General features: G+C 45.5%; 1 non-coding gene across 1 annotated transcript; it reads left to right on the forward strand.

Moving 5' to 3' along the window:
- Nucleotides 1-12,647: 12,647 nt before the first annotated feature.
- On the forward strand, nt 12,648-12,720 carry TRNAV-CAC (transfer RNA valine (anticodon CAC)). Its single transcript has one exon. It is a non-coding gene; the product is annotated as a tRNA-Val (tRNA).
- The last annotated feature ends 9,692 nt before the right edge of the window (nt 12,721-22,412 follow it).

The following is a 22,412-nucleotide window of genomic DNA, read 5'->3' on the forward strand; positions in this document are numbered from 1 at the left end:
GGCGCCGGCGACGCGCAGCTGCGCGGTGCACGCGGATGCACGCGGATGCACGCGGCGAGCTTGCGACCCCGCCCCCGCTGCCCTCGCGGCCCCGCGGGCCGTAACGTCCCGGCCCGACTGAGCTGCTCCGACGCCCGGGGGGGGGGAGGGACCCGGAGGAGGGCAGCCTCGCCTTTCAGCCCTGTCCAGTGTTAGGCTCCCGAACCGTCGTGGAGGAGACAGAAACGGAGAGGTGGAAACAGAGCCCAGGGGAGGGAGGAACTCCACGCGACTTTCCTCCTCTGCAAACAGCCCGAAGATGAAATCGGCGTCGCGTAGCTGGTGAAGGTGAGTTCCGTCGGGGGGGGGGGGGGGGGGGGGTAGCCAAAGTCTTGGCCCGGCTCCCAAGTGAGTTCCTTTTGGCCCTTGAACGTCTGTCCCTGGGTTTCTTGTGGATTCCAAGGATGCACCTGGCAGGTTTATTTTTAAAGCACGTACTTTAAGATTACTTTAAAATCTTTTGGCGAAGGAAGCAGTGTCTGATGAGTTTTGGATGAGGACTTTCAGGTGTGGGGAAAACTAGCAAAAGCAATTGTTAGAGGCCGCTTTTAGACAACAGGCGTGAGCAGTGGAATGTAGAAAGGGCCCACAGGGACTCTCTGGCTGAATACAGTCAGGCCCACCAGGCAACCCATCTCAAAATACCCATAGGCCCTAACTAACCAATAGGCTACTTAAAACCAGGCACAGTTCCCAAAAAAGGGAAAATGCCATAGGTTCGCAAACTCCTCACCTTCCCACCCACTGCCTCACTGCAGACAGTCTGCTTTGCTGATCTATCTGTAGCTCCCTTGCGGTGTATTCAATAAACTTCTATTTTCTTTGTTTTGCCTCACGTGAATGCTTTCACCGCCAACAACACTGACCCCCTCCCCCCCTACATTGGGTCGCCCCACGTTTAAGGGCCTCCATCTCATTAGGAGAGGCCACAGCAACTACAGTTGAGAATGTCACACACCTAGAGGCACTTCAGCCAGGTGGGTTTGACTCCTACTTGGGCCTATCTTACTTTCAGTGAATTGAGGAACTTATTTAAATATGCATTCGAAAAATATCTGTGCGTCTGGATGGCTCAGTTGGTTAAGTGTAAGACCTTTGGTTTCCATGCAGGTCATGATCTCATGGTTCTGGGGGTCTGAGCCCCGTATCAGTGCAGACCTGCTTGGGATTCTCTCTCCATCTCTCTCTCAAAATAAACATTCAAAGATCTAGAGATATGTATAGATCTAGTACATTGAGTACACCTTTTGCTATTTTTACACAGATGGCAAAGAAGAATCAATGATAAAGCATCAAAGCCTTTAAATTCTGATGTTTCTCTATTAAAGTTTTTCCTGTCTTATTCATAACGTCTTTTTATCCCAAATCTGACATCCACGGCCAAACCCTAAAATCAGTTTACTGGTTCCAGCCTATTCTTCCCCATATTGTATCTCCCATACAGTATCTAAGCCTCTCCCCTATCTTCTTTCATATGCCAAAAAGAAAAAAAAAAAGTCAGCTATCCTGGAGTTGCCAATTTGCTCATGTTTGACAGTCGGCCTAGCAAATGGGACTCCCCATAAGATTCTTCTCAAGCGCACCTGGGTGGCTCACTTGGGGGGCGGACTGGGCTGATGAGTGTTAGATGCTTGGTTTGGACTCAGGTCCTAATCCCAGGGGTTGTGGGATCAGCTTCTGCACTAAGGATGGAGCCTGCTTGAGTTTCTCCCTCCCACTGCCCCTGTCCCCAGGTCACAGGAGTGCGCTCTCTCAAATAAGAAAATAAAAACAGACTGTCCCTAGAATGAAGCAGAAAACGTAAACAACACATTATTTTTCATGATCAGAAATGATATAAGTTTTTATTTACTGTGAGAGAGAGTGCACACGAGAGAGAGCAGGAGCAGGGCAGGGGCAAAGAAAGAGGGAAAGAGAATTCCAAGCAGACTCTGCACGGTCCCCACAGAACCCAACTTGGAGCTCAAACTCACAAACCATGAGATTGTGACCTGAGCCGAAACCAAGAGCCAGGCACTCAATGACTTAGCCACCCAGGCCCCCATGATCAGAAGTAACTTAAAGGCCTTGAAAATGAACTAACTTTTATTTCAAGAAACAATCTAGAGGAAATGCTAAATTTTGTAGACATTGGGTCTCTCCATTATCTTTGCAGACGACTGAAGATTTATTCTCTTCAGAGAATAGAAAAGAGTATCTTTAGCCATATGATCAACCAGTACATGTAAAGACACAGATACAATATTGAAGTGAGAGGAGCAGAGTAAAGCATTCTTTGATCTGTGTGATGATTATATATATATATATACACACACACACATGTACATATATAAATAAAATTTGAAATATATATGTACATATAGATGTGTGTATATTATGCATATTTCAAATTTTATTGAGCTGTGTAAAAAAAAAAAGTACAAAACTGGCAAACTTACACTACCTGACTTTAAGACTTACCATAAACTCTTCTAAGCAAACTTTTTTTTCTTCAAATTTTTAACGTTTATTTATTTTTGAGAGACAGAAAAAGAGCAGGGGAGGGGCAGACAGGGAGGGAGACAGAATCAAAGCAGGCTCCAGGCTCTGAACTGTCAGCACAGAGCCCGATGCAAGGCCTGAACTCCCAAACCATGAGATCATTACCTGAGCCAAAGTCAGACACTTAACTGACTGAGTCGCCCAGGTGCCCCTAAACTAAGAAAATGGAAATTAAAACCACATTGAGATTTTATTACACTCAAATAAACAAAATAAAAAATAAACATATAAACAAAATAAAAAATCATACATGACTTGTGTTAAAGAACAGTAAGGCAGGCTTTATTAAGGAGGACTACTAAAATGGGGTTTTGTAGTAGGAGAGACCAAGCTCAGCTCTGAATACAACAAGAGAGAGTGGGAACGTATAGCCCAGAGCAGGACCAGAGAGAGGGTTAATGAGTGAACATTTACTAAGAGGAAACCTCAGGGGTAAGGGGGGGAGATTCTGGCTAAACCAGCCCAAGGGGCTCTTGCTGAAGGCCTGCCAAAGTCATCAGGCCTCCCAGGACGGAGGACAAGGAACCTGACCAGATGTCATGGAGGGGGTTCTGGTTAAAATGACTTAGCAGGATTCTTGCTAAAATTGGACAATGCAAAGACAAACTCCGAAGGCTGAAGGTCAGGGCCCGCTTGAGAAGAGAGTTTAGAGGACCCTGACAGTTCTGTCAAGGAATTTTTGTCAACAACCAGAACTCTCATACATTGTTGGCATGACTATAATGGTGCAACCACTTTGGGAAACATTTTGTCAGTTTCTTATGAAATTAAACATACACCTCTCCCTCTTTGGTTCCATCAAATCCTCCCTTAGGTATTTATCCAAAAGAAATGGGGTGGAAAAGTGTCTACAAAAACACTTGGGGGTGCCTGGGTGGCTCAGTTGGTTAAGCGACCGACTTTGGCTCAGGTCATGATCTCACTGTTTGTGAGTTTGAGCCCTGAGTTGGGCTCTGTGCTGACCCCTCAGAGCCTGGAGCCTGCTTCAGATTATGTGTCTCCCTCTCTCTCTGTCCTTCCCCTGCTCATACTGTCTCTCTCTCTCTCTCTCTCTCTCTCTCAAAAAGTGAATAAATTAAAAAAAAAGAAAAAAACCCACTTGTAATGAGAATGTTCATAGCAGCTTTATTCGTAACAGCTCAAATTGGAAACAACCCAAATATCCATCATCAGGAGAATGGTAAAGAAATTGTGAAATATTTATGCAATTATGCTGAGAATCCTTCTCAGCAATAAAAAGGAATGAAAAGCTGATCTACTCAATGAAATGGATAGAATTCAAAGACATTACATAGAGAGAAGCAAGTAGACATAAGCATACATACCCTATGATCCCATTTACAGTAATTTCTAGAAGAAGCAAAACATATTTGTGAAATAAATAAGGATAGTGGCTGTCAAAAGATTAGGAGGATAATGACAGTAATATTCATGATTCTGCTTTTAACATGACTGATCCAATAGTAACTAAGTCAAAACACATCTGATAATAGAATGAAGTAAAATGCTCTTAATTAGTCCCATTTTATACAACAAAGAAGGGAGACACTTGAAGTGTGTTTAGCCAAAGCCACACAAGGGCAGAACCATTGTTTCTTTTTTTTTAATTGAAATATATATTAATTAGTCTTAGTTTCACGTGTACAGTATAATGATTCAACATTTCTATACATTACTCAGTGCTCATCATGACAGGAGTGTTCTTAATCCCTTTTATCTATGTCACCCACCCCCCACCCTCCAGGGCAAACCATCTTTACAACATAGAGCTTGCCCTCTTGAGCATACATTAGTTGGGTCTTCTTAAATTTCCCTACATCAGGATTCCTCAGCTGTTGGGATGGGAAGAAAAGGGAGAAGGAGAGGGCAAGTGAGGGAGGGATGTAAGTATAAATTCTTTCATCCCCTCCCCATCTCTTCCTCCCTCTGGGTCTCTCTCCCCCACCCCCTCCTCCCTCCTTTCTCTCCCACCCCAGCTCAGACCCTCCTTCCCTATTCTGTTATATAACAAAAACAATTCCCACCTCTCTGGATCTGGCTTCTGTCCGGACACAAGACCTCCTAGGAGGTCTCACTGCCCTTTTCCAAACATCCCCTTCCCCCCTCCCCACCCCCCACTGATTTGCCCCACCCTCAGGGGTCCATGCCACCTACCACAATGCGGACACAACTCTCCTAAAGGAGGCAGGGGCCTCCTGGGCAGAGGGTCCACTGTAGGCCTTTCCTGTTGCCTGCTGCTGGGGAGGCTGAGGAGTCAACCTGGATAAAAGCTTTTTACAAAGAACTATGGGCTTTGAAAAACTTTTCATTTCCATTCTCAGGGTTCTTCATGGGGCTAAAAGCTACAGACAACAATGTATTCAACAAGTCTTAACAGAACTTCCTGGTATCAGACTCTGGTGAGTGTCAGACTCTGTTCTCAGGGAGGGGCAACAAGACGGACCTTCAGAACGACCCCTGCCCCTGGAGCTCCTGTGCTACACATAGGAACCAAAGCAACACATCTACACAGAGGCCTCTTGGAAGGGTGGGCAAACTCTCTCACTGGGTGAGGGCAGAGTGACAGAAAGAGCCATCATGGGAGCCCACCAGGCCTTGAGCTTCCTAAGGACCCTATGTGGCTCAGGTCCAGGGTATCAGAGCCCGCGATCTCTCTGAAGGCACTGGCAATGAACAGGTAAGGGGCAATTTGTGGCAAAGCCATTCTGTGCTTTTAGTTTCATAATCACCCGACATACCAGTTTCAAATGGGATAAGCAACACCATTTATCTCTCTAATCTATTTTTTGAAGCTTTGAAATTTGCAGTTTTCCTACAGGACTGGCAACCGTACATCCTGGGTGGAAGTGCCAACACAATGAAATCAAAAAAGCCACCCAGTAAAGTCTCAGTGGTGCAATTGGTTAGTGTGTTCAGCTGTTAACTGAAAGGTTGGTGGTTTGAGCCCACCCAGGGACAGGCTGCTTCACGTTTACCTCAATTCCCCTGTTACCTGCGGTTTTGCACCTGCACATTTCCTCACATAAAGTACACAACATTACTGGATTCTGGGTCCTAGCCACCTCACAACACCTAAGTGTTCAGAGCGACCCCACCTCCCCAGCCTCATTCTCTGACAGTATCTGCTGGCCTATGAGCTTTATACCTCTACAATGCCAACTTCTCAAACAGATAGAAGAACCCGGATTCTACCTAGTGTGGTAAAACTCTGTAGTCCGCCCTGAAAGATTGGATGAGTAAGTGAAACTTTTTGTGACTTCCATCTTTTTTCTTTTTTTAATTTCTAAACATGATTGCCTTCATTGTTCAAGCTGCTTGCTTTGGGAAAATTGGTCTAGGGGGCTGATGTTTTTTTGAAAAAAAATGCTAATTGTTCATTTTTTAGAGCATTTTAGGTTCACAGCAAAGCTGAGGGGAAGGGACAGAGATTGCCCACACCCTTCCTGCCCTCCCCCCTCCCCCCCCACACAAATACCCTGCCTGGTTGTCAACACCCCCCACTGCAGTGCCTTTGTGACAACTCAGGAATCTATCCAAAGTCCATAGTTTACATTAGGGTTCACTCTTGCAGGGTGGGTTTGGACAAAGTATCCGGAAATGTATGCACCGTTATAAGTATCACACAAAGTAGTTTCACTAGCCCAAACATCCTCTGCGCCCCCTTTCTGGCAACCACGAATCCTTTTCCCGTTTCCATAGTTTTGCCTTTTCCAGAAGGTCGTGTAGTTGGAATCACACAGTATGTAGCCTTTTCACATCGGCTTGTTTCACTTACTGATACGCACTTAAGATTCCTCGATGTCCTTTGGTGGATTGGCAGCTCATTTCCTTTTAGTGCTGAAATACTACTTCATAGTGTGTGTGTGTGTGTGTGTGTGTGTGTGTGTGTGTGTGTGTGTGAGTGACAGTTCCTTTATCCCTCCACCTGTAAGGGACATCTTGGTTGCTTCTAAGTTTGGGCAATTGTGAGTACAGCTGCCTTGGCATCCGTGTGCGGGTTTCTGTGTGGGCATAACTTTTCAACTTCTCTGGCTAACAGGGAGCCCGGACGCTGGCTGCTATATTAAGAACATTTTTAGTTTTGTGAGAAATTGCCAGACTGCCTTCCACGGTGGCTGTACCATTTTGCGTTCTCACCAAGCAGTAAGTGAGAGCTCCTGTTGTTCCCCCATCTTCGCCAGCCTTTGGTGTTGATGTGCCTCAAGTTCTTTTTCATGGGGAGTAGGAGGCCAACCATGGTGTCCCGTCCCCAGGGAGTGCCTGGATTTGGGCATTGCTCTATCAGTAATGTTGTGATCAGTGGATCCTCATCATCATTGTCCTCTGCATTTGTTTGACAGAGGCATTTCTTCCACAGTATGCGTGATACGTATTTAACCTCTTCCATATTGCTTTTGAAATTGAGTTGGTTTTATGGTTTTATGATTACGAATTCCTGTACACATATTTTTGGCCACTTGTGCAGGTACTTCTACAGCGTACAGAACTGGAAGTGCAATGACTGTAGTATAGTGTTCATATGCTGCTAATTTGGGGAAGTCCTGCAAACTTGCCTTCCACGGGAGCAGTACCAAATCACAGTCCCAGTTTATTTCCCAAGCTATCAATGTGCCGTTCTTCATTACCTTGCCCACACCGCAATCTTCCTGAACCCCTTACACATAAGACTTTTTTCTTTCAAGGCCCTGAAATCTCACTCAGCATTAGATTCATTTTAGTCCACCTCGTCCGTCCCTAGCACCAGCTGCTCCTGTGTGTGTACTGATGTCTCCGCTTCCCCTGAGCTGTGATCATCGAGAGGAGGACTGTCGGGTTTTCCCTTGGCTGGTAACGAAGAACCATTCCACGTCCTGGTTGGCCAGGGTTTTCGTGCACTGATCGCCCAGCCCCAGCCTGGCTCTGGGCTCCTCTGAAGGCTGCCTGTGCCCATGCCTCAAGGGAAGGCTTGTGGAGGGAGGCTCCTGGGCTCCGCTCATTACCTCCCTCATTGACTGTCACAACACTACTATCTCCTTTTACGTTCTAGTTACATCCTGCCTGTGGCTATTCCTAGTGGTGTTTCCGTTACGACGCTGATATACAATTGAGTCTAAAAAGAAATTTACTAAGTAGAAGCTGTAAATCAAAGTATGGAAACTCTTCAGTAATCGGTGATAAAGGTACATGGCTGTGGCCAACTATGAAAGTGCTGTGTTCCTTAATGAGCTTTGAGAAGCATGATTTTTGTCTCATTCTTATGCGATCTCCTCTGTCCCCCTTGTCACTGCAGGCGCACTCCCTCTTGCCCTGAGGCTTAAGTAGGTGGGAGGGCCTCAGCTGTCTGCTCCACACTTTGAACATAAAAGGCACACTTGACAGGGATTTGTTTTCTTTTGTTTTTGTTTTTGTTTGTTTTGGGGAGCCTCTCTAGGGAACTTCCTTGTTCAGACCATTAAAAAGAATCAAGGTTTAGTAAATACTTCGGTTGGGAGATGTGATTGCATCATCCCGGGAGCCATGGAGTCTGTTTCTGGGGAGGACTAAATCGTTTTGTTCTTTCTCTTCTTCATTCCGTCCATTAGTTGCCAGTGTTAAGTAGGCCTTACTTTTAACCTTCTCTTTCTTTTCAACGTCAGGGAGGCTGAGCCAGGAGGGGACGGCAAATCTTGGTGAAGGCTTCTCAGTGCGCGCTGGCAGGCTGGCCAAACACGAGGGCTCTGGAGGCAAACTGCCTGGCCCTGAGTGCTGGCCCTCCCCGTCACAGGGCTGGGCCCCTTGGAAAGTCAGACCAGCCTTTCAGTGCCTGAGTGTCCTCACCTGCAAGCAGGGGTGCTGATAACCTACACCGTCTCGGGGTTGTTACGGGGACTAGATAGGTTATGCTCGGTACAGCACCCAGGAACTGCGTGCTGCTCACACGGTGACGCTCGCTCGGAGAAAACTGCCAGTATCATTGTAACTAAGACTTCCGTTTTCACTTCTAACTGCACCACTGCTGACTTTCAGCATTCCCCAGAATGAATGAGGAGTGTTAAATGGTTCCCATGGGCTCTCCGCCTCTGTATCAGTGACCAGCACCTGGAAAACTGGTCGCTTGATAATTTCCATGGTGAGTTAACTGACAGGACAGTGCAGCAGGGAACTGGATCCAACTTGATCAAATTCTCGGACCTTGGACAGGCGTGATGAGTGTTCAGCTCCAGGTAGACAATCTTTTGCCCGTGCTTCTAGCAAGAGCTTTTGATATCCAGTCAGACTTACCCGGGGGGTATTAAAAGAAAACTTCAGCTATGCACCAGTGACCCCCCCCCACCTTATTTTAAGAAAAAAAGGAGGAAGAAAATGTGATTTATCTGGAAATTGTAGATCTCACCTTTCAGTGATGATGGAGTATTTGTAGCAGAACAGCATTCGCCCTGAAAAGAAATGAATGACGTTTGAATGGAAGGAATTCTGCTTGACGATTTGGAGAACTATCAATGCAGATAGGACCCACCAGTCCTTCAGCTCAAGGGGAGAGATGAGAGAGAAGAGAAACTCAATGGAATGAGACTAATTTTCTGCGTTATCCCCTCAGGGCATTTGCCAGTTCTTGGCAGGAACAGGAGACTGGGAAACTGGAGAGAGGGAAGCTACTGAGAGTCAGAGAAAACAACATGTTAAGTGATCTCATAGGTCTGGACAGAGAAGTTGGGGGGCCGGGGGGTGGGGGGGGGGAAGAGGAAGGACATATGGAACTGTCCAAGGATTCAGACTTGAGCAGCCAAGATCCTGGAATGGGTTAAGTGAGCTGGGTGCTTGGTACAGAAGTTCCCCACAATACATTTGCAAATTAAGCTGTGTGCATCGAAGGGGCTTGGAAGGCCAGCAGAGTGTGGCTGAAAGAGAGTGGAATTTGCAGCACTACCGTGGTGCTTAGGGGATAAAAACTGAAGCTCAGGATTCATGGAAGAGGAGGGGCCCGAGGAAACATACCAAGGTCGCAGGTGGGAGCCCCGGACGTCTGCAGCACAGCAGTGTGAGCAAACTAGCTGTAGATTGAGGCTTTTCCTGAGGGCGAACCAGCTGCAAATCAGCTTCGTCAAGGATTAGAAGTGATGCGCCCCTCTGCTGCCTGCTGGGGGAGAAGGTGAAAGATCTTCAGAGAAACAACATCTCCAACCTGGCTGTCCTTCACACCACGGGTTCATCATTCAATCACAGTATTCTAGGATTGTAAAGGAAGAGAAGAGAAAGAAGGCAAACCGTAGAAACTGCCTCTTGAGATCTTGAGTTCTCAGATAAGAACTCAAAGCGGTAGGTTTTAGGGGAGCCTGGCTGGCTCAGTGGGTAGAGCATGTTACTCTTGATTTCTGGGTTGTGAGTTTGAGCCCCATGTTGGGTGTACAGGTCACTTGAATAAAATTTCTTTAAATTACTTAAAAATCAGGGGCACTTGGGTAGCTCGATTGGTTAAGCATCTGCCTTGATTTTGGCTCAGGCTCAGGTCATGATCTTAAGGTTGGTGAGATCTATGGGGCAGAACCTGCTTGGGATTCTCTCCCTCTTCCTCTTCCTCTGCCCCAAGCTTGTTCTGTCTCGCTCTCTCTCTCTCAAAATAAATAAGTTGAAACTTGAAAAAATATATTACTTAAAAGTTAGAAAAAAAAAAGATAGTGGTATGATTCCGCTGTTCAGAAAATAGATGACAAGATAAAATGTTTCATCAGAGAAATAGAATCTAGTTTTAAAATCACATGAAAATTAAATATATGTAATAGTTGGCATTTTAAAAAAGTCAGCAGGTCAGTTTAACTGCAGCTTGGACTCAATGGTAGAGAGAGTATTAACCTCGAAATTTGTAAGTAGAAAGAAACTCTCCAGACTGAAGCATACAGAGCCAAAAGGAAGAAATATTAAGAGCGTAACAAAGATAATGAGCCATGTCATGAAGTCCTAACACGTGTGTAATTAAAGTCTCAGGGGTTGGAGGACCAGAAAGTGGGGCAGAAACTATATCATGGAGAATCAAAGAAAAATCATGATGGTCTCTCCAACCACATGTGCAAGAAGTTCGGTGCACTGCAAGCCAGGTAAGGACAAGAAGGTCACACCCCTAAACTGCTGAACAACCAAGGGCAGCTGAAAACAATCACAGCAGCACCCAGATTGGGGTGTGGGGAGGAGGGGACACTCCTATGACATCGTCCAAAGACTGGGAGCTGAAATCTCAGCAAAAACATGAAAAACAAGACCTCAATGAAGGGCCAGAGCAGTATGATTTCCAGCCACCACGTGCTGTCCCCGACCCAGTATCTTTCAAGGGTGAGTGAAGTGAAGACCTCTCCACATAAGCTAACGAAAAAGAAATGCAAAGTGCAAAAGGTAACTCTTCAGGCAGAAGTAACTGCACAGGTCACAGGGGAACTGTGCAAAAGGAAGGAAGGAAGGAAGGAAGGAAGGAAGGAAGGAAGGAAGGGCAATGAATAGGTAAAATACGTGGCTAAGTCAAATAAATATGACTCTCTGAACAATGGTAATAATGCCTATGTTTTTAAAATGTATGTTGAGGGGCGCCTGGGTGGCTCAGTTGGTCAAACGTCCCACTTTGGCTCTGGTCATGATGTCATAGTTCACGAGTTTGAGCCCCGCGTTGGGCTCTGTGCTGACACCTCAGAGCCTGGAGCCTGCCTCGGATTCTGTGTTTCCATCTCTCTGCCCCTCCCCTGCTCACGCACTGTCACTGTCTCTGTCAAAAATAAATAAAATAGATAAAATGTATTTTGAAATAAAATTAAGGCCAATAACTCAAAAATGAGGGTAAGTGGAGTTAAGATATTCCAAGTATACAGTGCAATAATGTGATAAACGTGTAAATGCTTGTACTAACAGCCAGACTAATATATGCAACATATCCATCAGCCCGGGCAGTTTCCCAGCAAATTATTTCAAAGAGGGAACCACTCTTCTCTGCTAATACTTCCTGGAAATGGAATCACCCAGGAGTATCAGATAGGTACATATAACTATGCGAGGGGCTTATCCGTATTACCGCCTAAACCCTAGTTTGGATGTTTTTACTACAGAGTACTTAATCCATTCTAAACATATACAAGGGTTTGTGTATCACCTCTGTTGAGGGGCATTTGGGTTGTATCCGGTTTTGCCTAGTATGAATGATGTTGCACGAACGCTGGTGTAGAAGCCTCTTTGGATGTTGGCATTCATTTTTCTGGGGGAGCGAATAGCAATATTCCTAGGTAACGGGGCAGGTCAGGTTTTTCACTGTATGAGAAATGCCAAATATTAGGAAAGTCGTTATGCTAAATTACAGTGCAATCACGATCACGCAGTAATACCATACACACTCCAATGCGGGAGGGAGAGAGGAAACCGCTTTAAAAATACCTATTTTTCTAGGCTTTTCGTCTTCACTTTGTTCCCATTGCTGAAGGCCCCCCTGAAGGTGGCTGTGGTCACACCGAGTCTCACCACCAGCCTATTCGGGAGACTCCAAGGCAGCCCACCCAAGAATCACTCAAAACGCCAGGTAGGAAGAGACCTTCCCTCCCCAGTCGTGGCTCTGCCACTCTTCCGCTCGGTGCCACTCAACTCGGTTTCTGGCTCTTCCTTTTCATCCCTCTGGTCCGTGACCTAGATTTCACTGGAGCGTGTTGGCCGCGGACCTCCTGTCAGTGGCTTTAAAGCAGCGCAGGCAGGAGCCCGAGGGACCCCCTTCGCCCAGAGGACACCAAAGAGACTCCGTTCTGCCGGGAGGGCCGCGGGGCGGCGCAGAGCCAACGGGCTGGCGGAGGAAGAGCGCGCACCCGACGTCTGCCCCGGGGCCCCTCGTCCTGGAGGCGGACACCCTGCGTTCGGTGCGATTCCGGAGGCCAGGCTGCTGAGGGCGCCAGGGTCCCGTCCTCGGGGGCGGGGGGCAGGGCGGCGCGGGGTCCTTTGCCGGGGCCGCTGGGGGGGCGCGGGCTCCTCGCTCGCAGGGGCGCGGCTGTTTCCAGGGCCTTGGGCGGTTCAAGCGAAGTCGGCGGCCCGATAGTGTGGCCGAAATGCCGCTTTTGGGGGTTAGAGCCGGAGACCAGGCCGCCTGCCTCGTTTCCGTAGTGTAGTGGTTATCACGTTCGCCTCACACGCGAAAGGTCCCCGGTTCGAAACCGGGCGGAAACAGCTTCCTTTTACCACTACCCCCTCCCAACCCCCCCCCCCCCCCCCCATCTATTGTCCTTTAAAACGCAAAAAGAACGAGGGCCGGAGTCCCACCGCCACCTGAAAGCCTTCTCAGCACTCGACCACCAGGCCTGGCCGCTGTGTGTCTGCTCCCAGTCACCTTGGAGAGCGGGCCACACCCACTTAGTCACTCCAACAAGGGCACGCGGCACGAGGCCCACTTCAGGTTACCTCTACTTCCACGCATCCGCTGACCTGCTCATCTGGCGCCTCCGTCTGCCCGACGGGCTCACAGCGACCGTGGCTCTGAAAAGCAGCACGTTCTTCCCTGGGCGGCACACTTGCGCAACAGGTGTATTTATTTGCCTGACAGAACGCAAAGAACACAAACCAGCTGCACGTGGGACCCGAGCCAAAGACGCGTAGGTGAGGAGTTTCAGGCTCCACCTAATGAGCCCATGGGGACACCAAAGGAGCCCGTCCCCGTGCCGTCGTCAGGACAGCTCTGGAGCTACTTCGGAAGTCGCCAAGTAGAGGGACTCCGCCCCTCCCCCCCGCTGAGAGCCGAGTCCGCACCTTACCCATCAGCAAACGAGGCTCAGAAAGAGAGCACGGCCTTGGCTCTGCAACACACACGGCTCCAGCTGGACTAGAGTGTGGCACAGGCCAGTCACCTTGTGGTCAGGGCCCAAGGGGTCGCTGAGGCTGGAAGAGGCGGTGAGCAGCAGGGCAAGGGCTGGGAGCCTTGTGCGGCTGCATCCAGCCTTGCGCCGCTGGGAATCGCCTCCGCTTGTGCTCTGTCCGCCTGGGAAATGTCACCTTGACTTTCAGGGTTTTCATCTGCAGGGGCCGAAGCAGGGATCCTGTGTGGGTGGATTCCCCGGGATCGGATCGGTGGGATGGGATTTGGATTTTTCACCGCTACTGCTCAGGTTCGATTCCGATCCAGGAGACTTTGTGGCGCTGTCTCCATACTTAGGATTTGCCTTTTCATCCCCCAGAGTCTGGTGTGCACCCAGGGACGCTTGCAGAAGTGGCTGTGCACTGAGCCCCTAAAATACGGGAGGTCAGGAGTCCGGGTCCTTGTAATGGCCAGGCTGGGAGAGGAGAGCTGGGATGAGAAGCCAGGCCAGCGGCTCCCTTCCATTCACCTCAGAAACCCAAGGTCTCACTTCAAGCGTTTTCCTTTAAATAGAAATTGGGATTTGACTTCGTCCTGCCTTTCAACCAAACAGACTGGGGCTTAACAGCAGTGGCAAGACCGACGGTTTTCAGGCAGGGTTAGAGCAGGAAGCCAGGCAGACTGGTTTCCATAGTGAAGTGGTTATCAAGTTCGCCTCACACGCGAAAATTCCGCGGTTCGAAACAAGGTGGAAACAGCTTCCTTTTCTTCAATGTTAATCCTCCTAACAGAAGGAAAAAAGACAAGGGATTGGGAAATTGGGAAGGACTAGCTGTACCTGTGATTCTCAGGAACCATGAGAAAAAGTACAATTACTACTCACCACTATCTATGAGCCAGTACTCATTTGTCTTTTCATAAGCAAGTTGAAGAGGAGGCCAGGGTGTTACCAAGTTCCCCCCACCCCCGGAAACACAGCAATACCCAATTCAGGTTGGACTTTATATCAGGAAATGCCTTAAAATTCCCTTTGTTTATCTTCTAGCGCCTGAATCTTCTCCATAGGCTCACACTGGATAAAAAGATTGTGTATCTGAAGTATTGCCTAAGGGTACAGCTCGATTTCCCTTGACTCCATAGCAAAATCGCAGAAGTTTATTTCCTTGACAAAGCCAAGGTAAAGATATCTAAATCTGTACCTGGATCTCAAGCCAAGGATTTCCAGAGTCAATATTTCCATATGCATACCAATTAAAAGTATATATTTTTGTATGTTACTGAACTAAAGAACCCAACACTCACTCAAGGATACTATATGTGTTTTTCAACAACAGAATCTTATTTACATATGCAAAGAGAAAGTGTGATGAAAAGACTTTCAGTAAATCCCTGAGAGTGTAAGCCACCAGAGGTGGACAAGGGAAAGGGTGTGGGGAAGCAGAAACTAACTGAAAGACAAGTATGAAAGAACCTTGCTTAGAGCGCCCATGTTAATTTTTTCCTGAACTAAGGCACAGAATGCCTGGTCTTATGTACCCAGGACCCAGAAATATATTGGGAAATATATCAGGAAAATGGAGTTTTCTTAAGTGCTATAGGAAAACAGAAAATTGTATCTGTGTAAACCAGTCTAGTGAAAAATACAAGAAAAAAAATTTTTTTAATACATGATATAGAAATGAAACCAACTGGGTCAGGAATCCCCAACACAAGACTACACACTGCTAATTATAATGGCTTCAAGTCTTCTCAGATTGTTATAAAAGTAAATTTCAGTTACAATAAGATATTAGAAAAGGGCTAAATATTAAGAGCAGTACAAACCTGTACCAAGCTGAGCACGAAAGAACCAAATATGATTCTTAGACAAAGGCAGAAGGCAAAAAAGTATTACATTGAGTAGAGTTGTGTTAAAAAACAAAATTTGAAGGTCTAATTGGCTTTAAGTAATTCATGAATTGGGCAATATCCCAGCTAACAAGTAGAGGGGAGCTTTGCAAGGTTTTTATAGGAAAGAGAATGGGACAACACGGTATTAAGCAAAAGAAAAGAAAGGATGTTTCAGACTGGGTCATCTTTGCTTAGGGGGAGTAGCTAGGATTCTAATTAGGTGGATTACTTCATCTTCCTTTAGGGAAAGGAGAGGGCCCAGGTGACAGATTAACTCATTGGTGCTGACCAGAAAGTTCCAGATTTATTGGCCTAAAATTCTAAAGTTTTTTTTAATGTTTATTTACTCGAGAGAGAGGAAGGGAGAATGAGTGGGGGGTTGGGGGGGGGCAGAGAGAGAGAGAGGGAGACACAGAATCCAAAGCAGGCTCCAGGCTCTGAGCCCTCAGCAGGGCTCAGACTCACAGACCAACTCCCAAACCATGAGATCATGACCAGCTTAGCCACTCAGGTGCCCCTATTGGCTTCAAATTCTACTCTTGGAGAGGCAGAAACTGCAATTAAGTCTTGGTTGGTTGTCCTGGGGACAAGTGACACTATCTTGGGCCTGTGTTTTTCTTTTTAACAGGTGTAATTGTCTTAGGTCTATCCATAGTGTAGTCAGACTGCTTTGCACCGAACTGGCTTCCCTTCATGGCCAAAGGTATGATAAAGGAAATCTCGAAGTGAAGTTTCACTATTTGCTCTTTGTCTCTAAAACAAAGGAGATTAAAAGAGGAATCATTCAATATTTGGTCTTTTCCAGAGACTCACAAGAGACATCAAAATAGAAAGTACAAGTATTGTTACAGGCAGCTGGTTAGGTTCCAAGAGGATGTCTGGAGGCAAACAATGAGGAGATCAGAGCCAGACCAGAGGTCAGGAGAGTCATAGGCCCTTCCTGGAAGCACTCTAAAACAAAGCCACAAAAAGCTATATCCAACCAGACAGGCCCAAGATAGCTGATGAAGTAGGTTGGAAACCCCTGGCAAAATAAAGAACAAAAGATGAGAACTCCTGCTTCCAAGCTATCCCCACCCCAAGTAATGAACATTCTACCCCCTCGTTCACAACTGTCAATAAAAGATAGAAACCTAAACCCCAACTTCTCTGAACTTCTCTCTCCCCACCTCCCTCTCCCTCCTGCTTCCCTGCTCTCTATCCCAAGAGTAATAAACTTTACTACTTGTGTCCCTACTATGCTGTGTTGCACGTCTATCTCATGACAAGACCAAGAACCTTTGCCAACCTGTTTGGGACGGGCCAGGTCGGAGCCTCAGGGTCTCCCCAGGTCACCTGGCAAGAGTATCACTCAGATTTTCTTTAGCAACTTGGGCACATTCCTTAATGTTCAGCCTCCTGAATTGTCGCTGGGTCCTGAACACCTTTTTGGAAGAACTGGTGACCATAAGTCTACGCTAGCGGATATCCTAGAGGATCAACAGCTGGGTTTGCAATCCAGTCCCTGGACCAGGCTTCCAGTATAGGATAGAAGGCCCCAATTGATAGAATTTTTATGTTCAGGCTCCTTGACTTCCAGAAGCTGTTGGAAGCAGACTTCAGCAATCCTATTGTGAAATTTGTGATGGTTAAAAGGGCTGAATTTTGGTTGCACATCCCCATGGCTCTTAGCCTAGTAAGTAGTGATTCACTTCTACCTAGGGATTATTCCCTGCAGTCATTCATTCAACCTGTTTTCATCCTATTCTTCTATCCTTCCCTTGAGTGGGCATTACTCTCAAGTAATTTATTCCTAGTGTCCCTTTGTTTCCACATAGAGATCTTATGATTTCTTTGATTTCTCCACCTCTGCATGTTCATAAGTCTGGCTAAAGTTAGAAACCCACACCAAAGACAAGTCACACAGCTGGACACAACCCCATCTACTTTCACAGGATCCCAGGATCCAATTTTGAGGTCTACAGCTGGTGGTTACCTTGGTGTGGGAGCTCTTGTGGGGCAGGCAGGTTTAGAGGTGGAACAGAAGGATTGAATAAACACAACTATCATTCCTTTCCAGGGAAGCAATTCCCTAAAGAATTTTTTGTCTTATTTTTAATTTTTTAAAAATGTTTTTTAATTTAGAGAGAGAGAGAGAGAGTGAGCAGGGGAGGGGAAGAGAGAGAAACAGAATCTGAAGCAGCCTCCAGGCTCTGAGCTGTCAGCACAGGGCCAGCGCAGGGCTCAAACTTGTAAACTGTGAGATCATACCTGAGCTGAAGTCAGCTGTTTAACAGTCTGAGCCACCCAGGCACCCCAGAAGCTTTTGTCTTTTGCCAAGTCTAAGTGACCTAGGCATGATTTCATGTTGCAACCCTTGTTGGGTAAGAATTCCCAGATGTATGTTGGAATATCTAAGCTGGTTCCTTTACTTACTTTCTGATTCTTGTCCCACTGAGATTTGAACTTTGCTTCTGAATTTCTAGTCCAGAGCTTTGATCCCTGGACCTTAAGATAATGTTGGGAGGAGATGGCTTATAAGACTTTTGGAGAAAAATTAGCTATCATAGAAAAACATGCAGTATGGATTTACTCTGTGAACCAGGTATGGTTATAATGTCCAGTGAATTTTCTTAATCTTAGAGTGCCAAAAATTCTTCCCCTTACATCTGTTTCTAAAGTTCAGAGTCTTACCAATGTATCATATGTTTCTTGACTTCTCCTCCAATTGACGGAATCACAGGGAGAGCTAAACTATGCCTTTGGAGTAGAAATCCAATATAAAATGATGTAACTTCCAACTAGGTCCCTTTGATTATTGGGTTTGACAAAGAAGTTCCACTGGCTCTCATGTTCAGTATGTGAACCATGCCTAATGGTTTCAACAGGGGTTGGATGGGGGATAAAGAAGAGGCTGATAACTATGGAATGATACTTTAGGGGAGCAGAGATGAAATTTTATTTCTACTCTTTCCCTCTCTTGTCTGTATATTTCCCACCTATTATCTCTTATTCTTAGCCCTAAAGAGCCATTCAGGACTGTTTTTATCTTATTTCCAAGCAAAATTTTATTTATGCTGATTTTATTCTCTATCCTTCCTAACTGTTCTGCTAGGATCTCTCTACTTTGTAGACTGCTTCTCCTGTCTGTCCTGCTAAATTCCTTTTCCTGTGTGTCTCAGAGAAAGAGACAGAGAATTATTCTCTTATTCATTTATCCATTCTTTAAAGCTAGGTCTTGAGGATATATTAGGTACTTACACACACACTTGGCTTTCTAGGAACTTCCAATATTTTGGAAAATAAGGACAAGTAGACAGTTATTTCATTAGGGAATTCTTAATGTCAAAATGTAAATAAATACATCAGAGGGCATCTAAGTCAGTTTAGAGGGTCAGAAAAATCTTTCAAAGGAAATGACTTCTGGAATGAGATTTGAAAAATGAGAATGAATCAGAACAATGAAGAGGAGGCGGGGAGAGACGGTTCCCCATAGAGGGAAGCACGTGCCTAGAAGTGTGAGAGTGACCAACACGTGGAGATCTGAAAACTGGCAAGAGACTAAGATGATGAGCATGTCGGGATATAGATCATAAGGTATCAGCCATTTTAGAGAAGGAATACAGGGACACTACATGGAGTTGGGCTGCAGGTATGTAGATTTAGGGTGTAGAAGGGTCACTCAGAATGCAATGTGGCAAAATATTGGAGTCAACTAGACTGGCTGGAGGGAGGCCAACTTTATACTGGTTGTATCAAGGGAGGTTAAAGTGCAGGATACCAGGTGTTTGCCAAACATACAGGTACTTTCCTAACCACCAGATAGAATGTCTGATGTGAGTGAATGAGCTCTCCTCACAAGACATTTGAGCAGAAACGACATGATGTGTCAATAGTCGAAAAGACTCTTGCAGGGGCCCTGGGCGGCTCAGTCGGTTAAGTGTCTAACTTCTGCTCAGGTCATGATCTTGCGGTTTATGAGTTCAAGCCCCGTGTCTAGCTCTGTGCTGACAGCCTGCTTGGGATTCTGTGTCTCCCTCTATTTGCCCCTCCCACACTCACACTGTGTCTCTGTCTCTCTCAAAATAAATAATCATTAAAAAATATATATATGTATATATAAAGATTCTTGCACCAGTTGCCTCTTTCAATCGTTTCAACTCTAAGATCCTTTTTTCCTGTGCTTGACAATTTCTTCACCAAATAGGTTTGTTAGTTTAAGAGGATTTTACACTCACCTTAACCTGAATTATCATAAGATCTTATCAAGTGTCCTGAATTACTGAGGAAAAATGATTAGTTAACTGTGCCTTGAGGAAATCTGGAGGGCACACCAGGCCAAGACATGTGCTTGTGTAGAGGGTACCTGGTCCAGGATTGGGGTCAGGAAGGGGCCAGCCTGACTCTAGGGAAGGATTTGTATAAGAGAGTTCTGGGAATTAATATTGGATAAGAAAGAGAAGTCACAAGTTAGAAGAACTACAAAGGCAGGGCGAGGAGTTTCGAGTTTGTATAGCAGATGGTGGAGAGTAAGTTTTCATAAACAGAGTGGGGACATAATGAAAATAGAACTTTTGGGTAATAAGATAAGACATTTGATAGTGTGGAGATGCTAGAATCAGAGAAAGTAATTAGGAGAGTGCAGACATGAATGATGAGACTGATATAAGGGACTATCTGGATGACTAAGTGTAAAAGATGCATGACAGACATTTTATTTTTTTAATTTACATCCAAGTTAGCTAGCATATAGAGCAACAATGATTTCTTTTTTTTTAATTTTTTTAATGTTTTATTTATTTTTTGAGAGAGAGAGAGACAGAGTGTGAGTGGGGGAGGGGCAGAGAGAGAGAGAGACACAGAATCTGAAGCAGGCTCCAGGCTCTGAGCTGTCAGCACAGAGCCTGAGGTGGGGCTCGAACCCACAAGCTGTGAGATCATGACCTGAGCCGAAGTCAGACACTTAACTGACTGAGCCACCAAGGCGCTCCAACAATGATTTCAAGAGTAGATTCCTTAGTACCTCTTACCCATTTAGCCCATCCCCCCTCCCACAACCCCTCCAGCAACCCTGTTTGTTTTCCATATTTAAGAATCTCTTATGTCCCCCTCCCTGTTTTTATATTATTTTTGTTTCCCTTCCCTTACGTTCATCTGTTTTGTCTCTTAAAGTCCTCATATAAGTGAAGTCATATGATGTTTGCCTTTCTCTGACTAATTTCATTTAACATCATACCCTCTAGTTCCATCCTTGTAGTTGCACATGGCAAGATTTCATTCTTTTTGATTGCCAAGTAATACTCCACTGTATATGTATATACCACATCTTCTTTATCCATTCATCCATCGATGGACATTTGGGCTCTTTCCGTACTTTGGCTGCTATAAACATGGGGGTGCGTGTGTCCCTTTGAAACAGCACACCTGTATCCCTTGGATAAATGCCTAGTAGTGCAATTGCTGGGTTGTAGGGTAGTTCTATTTTTAGTTTTTTGAGGAACCTCCATACTGTTTTCCAGAGTGGGTGCACCAGCTTGCATTCCCAGGATGAAAGACATTTTGAAGAAAAACTTAAACATTGGTGAGAATGAGGATGCATAGAGGGGAGGAGAGAGAGGAGCCCCATGTTTACCTCCTGAGCTGACGAGGCTATTTGAAGACTTCAGTTGGCCACTGTGTGAGAATATACATTCATTTCACAGTAAGAATATAAATATGTCTGATTATGGGGTACTGCCCCAGACCCCACTGGAGGGGTATATGATGTAAGGACTATGTGCTGTATTACTCCTTAAAGAACCACAGAATTCTGGTTCTGAACACTTCTGACCCCTACTTTGCTGATAAAGGAATTGGACCTCTACTACATTACTTAGTGCTATTAGTATCCACAGTATGAAAATCGATGTATGTTTATGTCGGTGAATGTGTGAAGGGTGGCCAAAAATTACACACAACAAGAAGTTTGAAAGGTTTCAGAACTCTGACAAATTCACACAATTAGGTGTTTGGTCTACAGTTGTCCAACCCCCTAGCTCATGGTATCTAGAGCTTTGAGGCCCTGCTTCCTCCTCCCCTTTCATTTTATTCCTATGGGGAAAGATCAACAACTCTCTCTCCCAACCCCTCCTATCTTTGTAGAACCTTCTCTTTACGTTAGAGTACTAGAGATAATAGTAGCTGAATAATAGGTGTAATTTTGTCTGTCAATCTAAAGTGCTCTAGATTCAAGTGGGTGATTTTCATCACAGGAAAACTCTATGTTTTACCAATTCACTGCTAATGGAGTGCTTTGTAGAGATTTTAAAGAAATCTCATACTTAAACTGAATTTTTTTGTTGGCAATTATATTGTGGACCAATTCTGAAACTCTTTTGAATTTACTATAAGACAACAAATGAGCAAATATGCTGATACTGTGGGAATCAGTGTTCTCACTGTGAGAGAAGCAAAAATATGTCATGGGAAAGGAAGAAAGAACTGTGTGGTAATGGTTTGGAATCAGAGATGTCTGTAGGGTCTCTTGTCTTTATTGCTGAGAGGCATTGACACCACAGTATCAGTGAGAACAGCTGCCATTCAGATCTTGGGTTCTAAAAATCATTGGGGCGCCTGGGTGCCTCAATCGGTTGAACGTCTGACTTCGGCCCAGGTCATGATCCTGCGCTTTGTGGGTTCATGCCCCACGTCGGGCTCTGTGCTGACAGCTGGGAGCCTGGAGCCTGCTTCGGAGTCTGTGTCTCCCTCTCTCTCTGTCCCTCCCCTGCTTGCCCTCTGTCTCTCTGTCTCCCAAAAATAAATAAACATTTAAAAAAATTAAAAAATAAATAAAATAAAAAATAAAAATCATTACCCCCTGTAATGACCCAGGGATTTTGAGAAATGGCTGATTTTAGGTCTGGCTGCAGAAAGAATGAAATCCTAGAAAATATAGTTGTGTTATAAATCAGTAAAATACCCAAGACTAATGTGGACATGTCAATGGCACATAGATAGGTAACTGCCTTGGGGGAAGTCATATTGGCCACATTTGTCATCTGTCACCTAGCAGAGATGGATCTCTGTCAAGTAAGAAACACGTTTATCATAAGAAGTTCATTTCACGATATGAAAACCCAAACCATGGGCAGTTTGTAAAGCAAGTGACTCTTAATCTCAGGGTTGTGAGTTCAAGCCCCACACTGGGCATGGAGACTACTTA

This window comes from Acinonyx jubatus, chromosome C1, assembly GCF_027475565.1.
Source record: "Acinonyx jubatus isolate Ajub_Pintada_27869175 chromosome C1, VMU_Ajub_asm_v1.0, whole genome shotgun sequence".
NCBI lineage: Eukaryota > Metazoa > Chordata > Mammalia > Carnivora > Felidae > Acinonyx > Acinonyx jubatus.